The sequence below is a fragment of the Oxyura jamaicensis genome, chromosome 4 (assembly GCF_011077185.1).
Source record: "Oxyura jamaicensis isolate SHBP4307 breed ruddy duck chromosome 4, BPBGC_Ojam_1.0, whole genome shotgun sequence".
In the NCBI taxonomy this organism is placed as follows: domain Eukaryota; kingdom Metazoa; phylum Chordata; class Aves; order Anseriformes; family Anatidae; genus Oxyura; species Oxyura jamaicensis.
Genome location: NC_048896.1, coordinates 87,479,338 through 87,489,330, shown reverse-complemented (window position 1 = coordinate 87,489,330; position 9,993 = coordinate 87,479,338).

The following is a 9,993-nucleotide window of genomic DNA, read 5'->3' as shown; positions in this document are numbered from 1 at the left end:
AAAGGAAAGGAAAGGAAAGGAAAGGAAAGGAAAGGAAAGGAAAGAAAAGAAAAGAAAAGAAAAGAAAAGAAAAGAAAAGAAAAGAAAAGAAAAGAAAAGAAAAAGAAGAAAGGCAAGGCAAGGAAAAAGAGAGATGTCATTTTATTCCTGTCTCAGTCTGAGGGATGGAAAAGGCAATAGCATATTCCTCACAAGAGCTGTCAAAATGTTACAGAGCAATTCTCAGCATCCATATGGTTTTCATCAAGAGACAGTTTCTACATCCTCTCAATGCACCATGATATCCCAACCACTATTGCAAATGCACTGCCCAGGCACACCATAACCAGTAGCACTGTAATGATAGCCTTGGGAAGTAAAATGGCACTTCGGGGCTTCCCTTGGACAGTGCAGATTCCCTCAACAATTCACCTACGGATGGTGAAACCCAGCACTGGGTTGCAGCAAGAGTAATTTGTACTATACTTTGTTTGCAGGCTCTTCCTCTCTAAAGACTCTTTGGGCCAGGAAACTGCCTAAACATCTCCCCCCAGCTGTTTTCCTCTGTGGATGCTCTCCTACAGCTGCCCAAAGCCCAGCAGCTTCCACCTCACCTAAAACCTCCCATTTCTGCCCCAGCTGTTTAGAGAAGAGTGAAGGGCTTCACTTCCTGGAAAAAAGGAGGACTGGGGCACTTCTAGGATGTTACCTGGCAGGTTTCCATCACTTGCAGCCCAGCTGTACCCACAGGTGTCAGAAAAAGCAGTGCCAGGCTACCCACCCACACCACATTGGCTGCCCTTGCTGTGATGTCCCTCTTAATGTTTCCTTGCACAGCGTGGGCTCACTGCTCCAGGCTTTGGTGGGAGGCAGAAAGAAGGGATGTCCTCCCAGAAGTGAACTGGAGATCTGCCTGCAGAAGGGCAGCTGCACAAACCTTATTTTTTTTTTTTTTTTCCAGTGACAAATCAAGATATATACATTTTTTTCAACCCTGTCCATATTTTAAAAAGGAGGCCACGTGTAATTTCCATGCTAATCAGATGAAAGCTTGCAAAATACATTCCTTCAAGATCTGGGGGTATGTACGAAGTTAAGTCCGGGTGACCCATGCCGTTGTCGGTGACACACACCATTTACATCCATGCAAATGGAAACCTTGCCCATGCTGCAGGCACATTCTTTGCTTTTCCCATGCTGCTCGCAGGGAGCTGGAAATGTTTGATGAGTGAAGTCTCAGCGATGCATTTCAGCAATAATTCATATGCTATACATAATTTAGGCACCCGCCGCAGTCCCCCCGTAACACAAGCTGTACGGCGTGTACACACAAGGCCAGGCGCTAGCTTTAAGGAGGCTCCAGGCACAATCTGCAGCAAGAATAAGTTTGATCCGTCTCCAATTTGCACCTGCCAGATCATGAAGGGAGCTAATTGGATTAAAATATTGTAATTATCATTTCATTTACGTGCGGTAAAACCTTAGGGAAACATTTTAAATAGCAGAAAATTTCAGGATGTAGTCTCTGAAGTCTGCTTCTTAAAATCGAAATGCTCTCGCTTTGTCATTGCCTGAGACTTTTTTTTTTATTCTTTCTTTTTTTTTTTTTTTTTATTTTTTTTATTTCCCTAGGAACAGGCGAGCTCAATGAGGGATGTGTGTGTAACTGGTGTAGCACACACACGATGCTGATGGTTGGGTTCTTCAGGGCTGCTTGGGTGTCTCTTATATCACCAGTGACATCAAGGTGCAGGGCTAGCTACGAGTCCAGAGGAAGAAAGTCCCTACCCTGGGCTCTAGCAGCAGCCCTCACTTCTCCACAGAAGACATGGCACTGGGGCTGAGAAGCATTTTGTCTTCCAGAAGGACATCCACTAGGTTCACAGCAGCCCAGCATGGCCTCTGGAACAGAGGGCAACAGGGGTGACATGGGACATCTGTGCTGGTGGCTGTCACCAAAGGGCAGGGAAAGGACAAATGCATGGTACTGGGCACTCACAGGGTTGGTTTCAGAAACTGGTGAAGCAGAACACAAGACAGGCCCAAAATAACCCCAAATCTCCTCACACCTAGCGGGCGCTCTATAGGGGAGGTAATTCACTTGGTGCAGAGATGAGGATGTACTTGTCAGCTTTACAAGCCAAGCCTGGGCCTTCCCAAGTCCTGTATTGTCTGAAGGCCTCAACCTGGATCAGGTGTGGAGCCTGGATCAGGTGTGGAGCAACTCCTACGAGCTGGGTGCTCAACAGCAAGGCCCATGACAGAAATTGTCTGACTTCTGTATTCCTTCTGTGACATGGAGTTAAGAATAAAGTTGCAGCCATGATGAAAGATAACATACAACATCACCGTGCTCTTGTTTTCACAAAAGCCTTCAGGTCTGCTCTGGTCTCCCATGGAGCTGGCATGGAGCTGCTGATCCAGAACGACTTCAAGCCTCATTGCATGGCCAGGCCTAAGCGCGGGGACATGTTGTGTGCTCATCGAGAGCAGGAAGGTGGCAACAGGAGAGCAAATACCCTCCTCACAGGAAACAAAACTCCATTTAGGGACTGCATTAACCCCTCAGATGAGGACACAAGGCTTTGAAAAGCCTAGTTTGCAATTAAGGCCCTGCTCCTGTCACTGGTGAAGCACAGGAGCACATGAAGGCAGCTCTGGCAGCTGCCTCAGCACTTTGCATGAGTTTTGGCAGCCTGGAGCCTGCCGTTGACACACTTACCTGATCCCAAGGTTACGGTTTCTTTTTTGGAGCAGCCAACTCAATGCTCAATACATATATCTGATGTTCAAAGGGCGGGCACCCCACCCAGTCTGGAAGCTGGAGACTTTAAGACATGTCCCATTAGACAGGCAGAAATCAATGCCTGCTCGGCCATTAGTCATCCGGGAAACCTCCGCCTCGTGAGTCAGGTATGCCCAGGAGCCTGGCATACCTGGCAAGCTGCAAGGGAAGCTCAGTTTGTTTGTTTTCACCCCCCTAAGTTTCTGACTCAAGTGGCACAGGGAGCAGCCAGCCTCCTTGGGAAACAGCTTGGCAGGGAACACGACGTGAAATCAATTTCTGGTCTCTCCGAGTCACATCTAACGTGTCTAAAGAATATTTGGCTGTCAATTTCCATCTCTCCGGAAACAGAGCAAGCAAAGAAGCAAGTCTTACAGAAGCAAGCTACCCGATGATCTTGTTAAGTGCACAAAACCAAGAAAAAGGGAAAAAAAAAAATCTAAAAAATAGAATTTGCCATCTACACAGTTTTGGCTAATTCTCTGAGCTTCAAGTCAGCCACATATGCTACATACAGAGGTGTTTCAGGATTGCATCTGTTTAACATTGACTTTGCTTGCTTTAGCCAAACAGCGTGCAAGAAACTCAGCCTTCCCAGGCTTAAGTCGCTAACACACCTGTGCATGCAGTCAGAGCATCCTCTGGGGGGCTGAGGCATCCACACGAGAGCAATCATTTTACATCCCTGCCAATTCCACGTCCTGCTTGGGCTACAAATACACATTTGAGATTTCAAGCCTCCACACTGGACTGGTGTTGATACAAAATTGACTTTGCTACAAAAGACGAAGCAGGTCAATGGAAATAAAGCTTTCAGCACTCACTTGCTGAAGTCATGCTGAACATGGCTTATAACCTTCACGTTTCTGTGAAGCAAGGGATTTAACCTTTGCCTTTTGGAGAGGAGAGCAGCCCATCAGCACAACTTCTGCTTCAGCTTCCTTGAGACACAATAGCAAGTTTCCTCTCTATAGTCTGGTTGACCAGCAGAGCTGCTTAGGTGAGCACAGAAGCTAAAACCAGCACACAAAGCCCTGAAAAGGCTGGGAAGCCCAACACCTCTCCCAGCTCAGCTCAGCATCACGGTGTTGGGCCACCTTGCAGCAGAGCTGGCTGGGAACCACCATACAACTGACTCCCCCTGATGGTGGATGGCTGCAAAGCCAAAACCTGTCACTGCTGAGATGACAATCACAGAATGGTTGGGGTTGGCAGGGAGCTCTGTAGGGTACCTGGTCCAGCCCTCCTGCTCAAACAGGGCCACCCAGCGCAGGGTGCCCAGGACCATGTCCAGGTGACTTCTGAAGATCTGCAAGGAGTTCTCTGGTGGTGGTGGTCTCCTGGGCATCATGTTCAGAAGGACCCAGTTTTAAGCTCTTAGCTGAGTTTTAAGCCACTGTTTCCACCACTGGGCTGTGAGGGGCTCTGAGGCCTACCACAGCCCCTACCGGGATCAGGGAACATTTATTCAGCAGATGTGCAGGTGATGGTCGGAGCTCTGTGCATGTTGCTTTGCTTCATCAGTGACACAGCCTTAGTGCTGTGCTGGCTGCCGAGGGACACTTGAAACACTCTTAAAGCACCATTAAGTGCTCGGTGCCATCCGGCAATGCCATCCATAGCATTTACTTGGCACCAAGTCCTTCCCACCTCCTGTCCTTGGAGGGTACCGGGGACATCCCCAGCAGATGGCATCCCCAGGGAGGGACAGCGGTGAGATGTGCCTTGCTCGGTGATGGAAATGGGGAAGGAGGGGGAACGTGGCTGGGATTTAAAAAGATAATCCTTAACACAGGGAGGAAAACATGACCACTGGAGCAAGATTCATCTCAGCCTCCTTCTGGGTATGCCCCAACTCCGAGCTGCGTCAGGTGCTTGATATTTCACAGGGAGAGACCAGTGGGAAAGAAAAAGTCTGAAGTCTGATTAAGGGGATGTAGATGACCAGCCTGGCCCCCTGTGCTTAGGACAGGGCACAGACCTGGTGAGACAGCCGCTGTCTGCTGCCCCGCAGAGGACTCTCAGTGGTGTGCGCTGCGGAACAGCTCGCTCAAGGTTAAATCGGATTAAACTGTTACAGCTCCTCTTTCCCACGTGTGGTTTAAATTTAAACGCTATAAATTTCATGGTGAGTTATTAAGCCTTCTTGGCAAGGAGACCTCAGCTCCGAAGGGGAAAATAAAATAATAATAAAAAAAGTTCTCCGAGTTTGCAAACCCATGAGGAGGCCTCAAGTCAAGGGGCCGGGGAGATTTCCAAGGGGAGGGCAGGGAAGAGCCGAGGGATTTCACAGCGTGAGCCCCACGGAGCTGCCAGCTGCTCACTGGGTTTTGTGGTCAGAGCTGTGGTCCCACGTCATGCCCGGTGCCACGATGCTCCCGGAGCTGCAGCCGTGCCCTGCACCGTGCGGCACATCCGACGGGACGTGCTTGGCTGGGCGCACAGGAATTTGGGCGATGCTCGTCAGCGCTAATTAACAAACAAGCAGCACGGGAGGCCTCGAAGAGCCGTAATTCCGAGGAGGCCCATCCTTTCGGTCTCAACATCCTTCGCGGCCGCCACACGGTGTCACACCAGCCCCGCCGCTGCCGCGCTCCGTCACCAGCTGCTATTTTTAGGGGCAAACCAGCCATTTCCAGCCCCAGAACGGGGTGAGGCGGCCGGGGACCGGGGCACCGGGATGGTGGCAGCAGGGAATGGGGAGAGGGGACGAGCGTGGGCTGTGTTTTGTCCCGGAGAGGTTACAAAAGGTGACGTTTGCTGCTTTTATCCCGCCCGGGGAATTGCGTCCTCCCCAAAGGGCCTCGCGCCGCAGCTCAGAGGCACTGCTGGGCTCTGGGGCACTGGAGTTGTTGATTTCTCACACAAGCAGCGATGCAGGAGCAGCACGGGGGTACAGAGGGCTCGGGGGCATCAGTGCAGGCACCAAACCCCGCATCCACACTCAGGCCAGGCTAGCAAGGGGACAGCAGGACCCCCAGTCCGGGGCGCAATGGGGAAGCTCTGGGAGTGCCACAGCAGCAGGCGAAGCAGCTCCCTCCTGAAAGCACTGCCTCCCCCCCAGCTACCGAGCTGCCAGAGGGGGAGAAATCATGGTTCGGCTGAAGGACTTGGAAAGAAAAGCTCTGCTGCCTTTTACATCTGAAACGCTTGCTTTGTTGGAAGATGACGTTGGGATGCAGTATTGGGGCTTAAAGGTACTCAGAGGTGCCAGAGAACCTACAAAAAGCAGAACCCAACCCTGGGAGCTGCTGGGTGTGAGGTGAGGGCCGCAGCTCACAGCCCAGCATCGGGTCCATCGCCGATGGGGACAGGGGTTAGGGGCTGAGGTGGGAAGGGGGGAATGGGAATGTTAATGCCAAGACCTCCAGGCCATAGCTACCACACTGCAGCCATGGCCTACGTCCCACAACCCTGCATCCCCCTGCTGCCCAGCCCAGTCGCTGGGAATGGATCTTAGGTTCCCTGCAGTGTTTCAGGCATGCTGGTACCCTGCCAGAGAGCCTCTGCTCAGGCCCCCCATGTGCTGTGCATTGCCGTGATCACAGTGAGTCTGGAGACTTCACCAGCTCAAAGACCTCCAGCCCACTAAGAAGGCCGAGGTCTGAGTACAGTAAAGAAACCTGTACTTACATCCATGATGGGGTACGACTGATATATGAAAGGGATTACTCATTGTTGAGATAGCAGGACAGGACAACCTGATCTTGTGTTCCCAGGCCTTTTTTACTGCCCCTTCTGCAGGATGGAGATGACATACCTGCAGCAGTGGCACAAGCAGGGCTTGTCCACCTGAGCCCACCACGGCACCTCCTGCCTCTGTCCTCAGATGCACGGCCACACTGCCATGCCTTTTGGAAGCCCTCTAATACTGAAATAAAAAAAAAAATCCAGTGATCAGAAGCAGAATTCGCCACCCACACAGGCATTAGCCCCATTGCTCACGTGGATTTGTCCAAGTCCCTTCACCTTCTGGCCATCGGCTCCCAGGAGCTGTGTGTCGGCTGGAGGGAAGAGCCCTCACCAGCAGCTTCGGGCACCCCGGGTGGGTGTTTATGGGGCAGTCGAGGTATTCCGTGAGCACCAGCAGTGAGGGGAGGGTTCAGCAAGAAGCGGTTTCCCCCAGCAGCAGCAACACAACAAGGCCCGAGCCTTCAGAGGGCATTGGAAAGCCTCCAGAAATGGCACCACACTGAGGGTCTCGGGTGGTTTTCTGGGCTGTTTGTGCCCAGAAGTGCTCCCATAATTGCTTGATTTGGGGTTAACGATTTCTCTGCTTAAAACCAAACCAATGTTATTTAATGTTTGGTGTTTCCTCGCACTCTGCTATTATACCACATTAGGAGAATTATTTGTTGCATGGATAGGAATTGAAGATTTTTAAAGAGTGATTTTTTGTTGTTGCTGTTGATGCATTTCTCATTGCAGCAAGCAAGCAGAGAAAAATCAAAAATACAATCCACAAACAAAAAGACAGCAGCCTTTGTCTGCCCCCCTCTGCCTGCCAAGGACTCGTGTTTCTGTTAATATTGGGTGGGAATATTTGGGAAAGGCTACTCACAACAGTCTGCCCTTAAGATGGAAAACCAGCAGTAAGTCATTTCAAACACTGGTTAGGGGAAAGAAATACAGAAATATTTTCCCCGAGACTCAGTTTTGAGTCTAATTCCAGTATTATTCCTTTAAAGAGAAAAAAAAAAAAAAAAAAATGAAGAAAAAAAAAAAGTGGCTATCACAATGCGATGAGTAACCATGATAGAGAAAGGCTCCTTGCAGCAGCACAGCTGTGTAACATTTTCCTGCTTTGTTCCCCCAGCAGGGCCAGCGTCCTGAAACAAACTCCCCAGAACACAGCGCTCGGGGGCTGCGAAGCTGGTGAACGAGCTGATGTCAACGTGTGGCAGCTCCGTATTCTGCTCCAACACCCCCGCACCAAATTAGCTGAATTTTGTTACTCGAACAGAGCTTCTTTTTGCCCCTTTTTAGATGTATTTATGAACTGGCAGACAGGATTGCTGTTCTGCTCTTATCTTCAGCTACTAACTTCCAGCTTTCCACAGATACACGAAGGAAAGGGAAATTAATTAAAACAAGCCAACAAACCACTGGCCCCAGAATGCTTTACTGCTGCCTAATAAACAGAAAAGCTGCTGATGAATTGCAAATGGCCTTGGGGGAAAAAAACAAAACCGAAAAAAAAAAAAAAAAGTTATTTATTGTCTCACGGTTTGGTCACAGAGGCTCCACAAACGCCGGTGATGACTGCACAGTACAAGGCCTCCACTGCTGAAGTCAGGGTGCTCTCCCTGCCCTTAGCGCTGCCGACTTCCCACAGCAGGATCACGCTCTGGATCAGGCCGATGGGGAGCCGCTGTCCCAGCCCACCAGGTACGAAGGACAACTTTCCCCGAGATGTCCAGAGATGCTGAGACACTTGGGTCACTGTTGTGGTTTTGGCTGTTACACATGACAGCCAACCAATTCCTCGGTTTGCTCAGCTTGTGCGTGGCTTCTGCTGCCCCTGGTAAGCTGCCTTCACCTCAAGCACTCACATCTCACACCTGGACCCTTCCGATTCTCTCCCCCATCCCACCTGGGGACAGGGAGCCATCGGCTGGTGGTGTGCAGCTGCCTGCTGGGGCTAAACCCCATCTTGCAGGACACCATCACCTCAGTGTCGTGCAGGACATGACCACGCAGCAGGTCTCAGCCCTCACTCTCTTCAGGGCTATTTCTTCAAGGCCTCTTCCCCCAGGATGACATGCTCGGCACTACCACAGCCGAATTCCAGCTAAAACCTGAAAGCTGGTCACTGCTGCGATCTGCAATGTACCCTAGGAAGTGGTCACCTCAAACACCCACCTGCCCTACTGCAGGGAGAGGGCTGGAGGCCGCCGGTGGCAGCTGCATCACCTCAGGCTCCAAGGACTTTTCTCTGCCAGGGACGAGCTCGGTCAGAGCCCCAGGAGCAAGGCCTTGGATGCTGCAATACTGAGCAGAAGGCAACAAATCAACTTCATACCGCTGAGTGAGCCAGGAGGGAAGATCGAGGCCTGTGCTTCAGGCTTCAGAGCCATCAGGGTCAGCAAAGACAAGGAGTGAAAGGAGTCTGTGAAGGACTCATCGCCGGTTTGTGCTATGCATGAGCACGGCCCCAGCACTCCTAGCACATGCACTTACAGCTTGTTTTCAGGGACCAATTAGTTCATTAGAATATTACCGTCACTTTTCTGGATTTGCTGTAACAAGTCTTCTCTTCATCCTTAATACATTACCATTTTTTGGTTTAAGACCAAAGAAGAGACAGCCAAATGCCTTTGTAATATCTACCATTTACTAATAGCTGCTAAAACCCGCGATTTAAGGCCCCTCCTTCCTCCCCTGCCAAGCACAGGAGCACTGCAGGGCTCGGAGAGCTGCAGCACACAGCTGGTGCAAAACCCAGGCAGGGCTCCTGCAGCCTGGTGCTGTTGCCAGTACAAGGACACCGAACGAGGGTTTGAGATGAGCCTGTGCCTGGGAACTTGAGAGGGAGATCAGCAAGCGACGGAGCTGAAAGCTCCTCGAATCGTGTACTATGGCCTCTGATACCTCACTGGCTGTGAGACCACGCAAGGAGGGGTCTGGTTTCCACAGAGCAAAATGTGAAAAGTTGGGTGAGGGGGGAGGGGAGAAAGGGAAAATAGCTGAAGGACCCTAAAAAATACTCTAAAGGATATTCACAGAGGGGATCTCTTCCAGACAAGCCTAATAAACGCAGCATAACTCAGTAAATGGTTACTGTCCAAAAGGCAGCTCCTAGCAAGCAGCCGGCCCTGCAGCAGCAGTGCTCACGGCTCCAAATGAAGACGTTCGGGCACTCACGATCCCTCTGACGAAGCAGAAAGCAGAAGGCTCTGTGCCTGTGCGCGGGCAGGGAGTGCTGCAGTCTTGGCACTCACAGAAGAGATGCTATCGGGGTTGCCGAGGAAACCAGAGGATGCAGACCCAGCAGCTTTGACTTTGCATAAACTGACAGGGAGTTCAGCTGGGGACGAGGCGCTGAGAAGGCTGGTGTTTTCCTCTGGCTCCCAGGAGCGATTTTGCTGTGGCCGTGTTTCCATCTTCCTGCAGTCAGATCTCCTGCTTCCACCTCTTCTAGAGCCAACCCTCCGTGTCCCCCCTTGGTGTCCAGGCACGCACACACACAGCTTTCCCCCTGCTTCTTCCCAGTTTATACAATGCAGAAA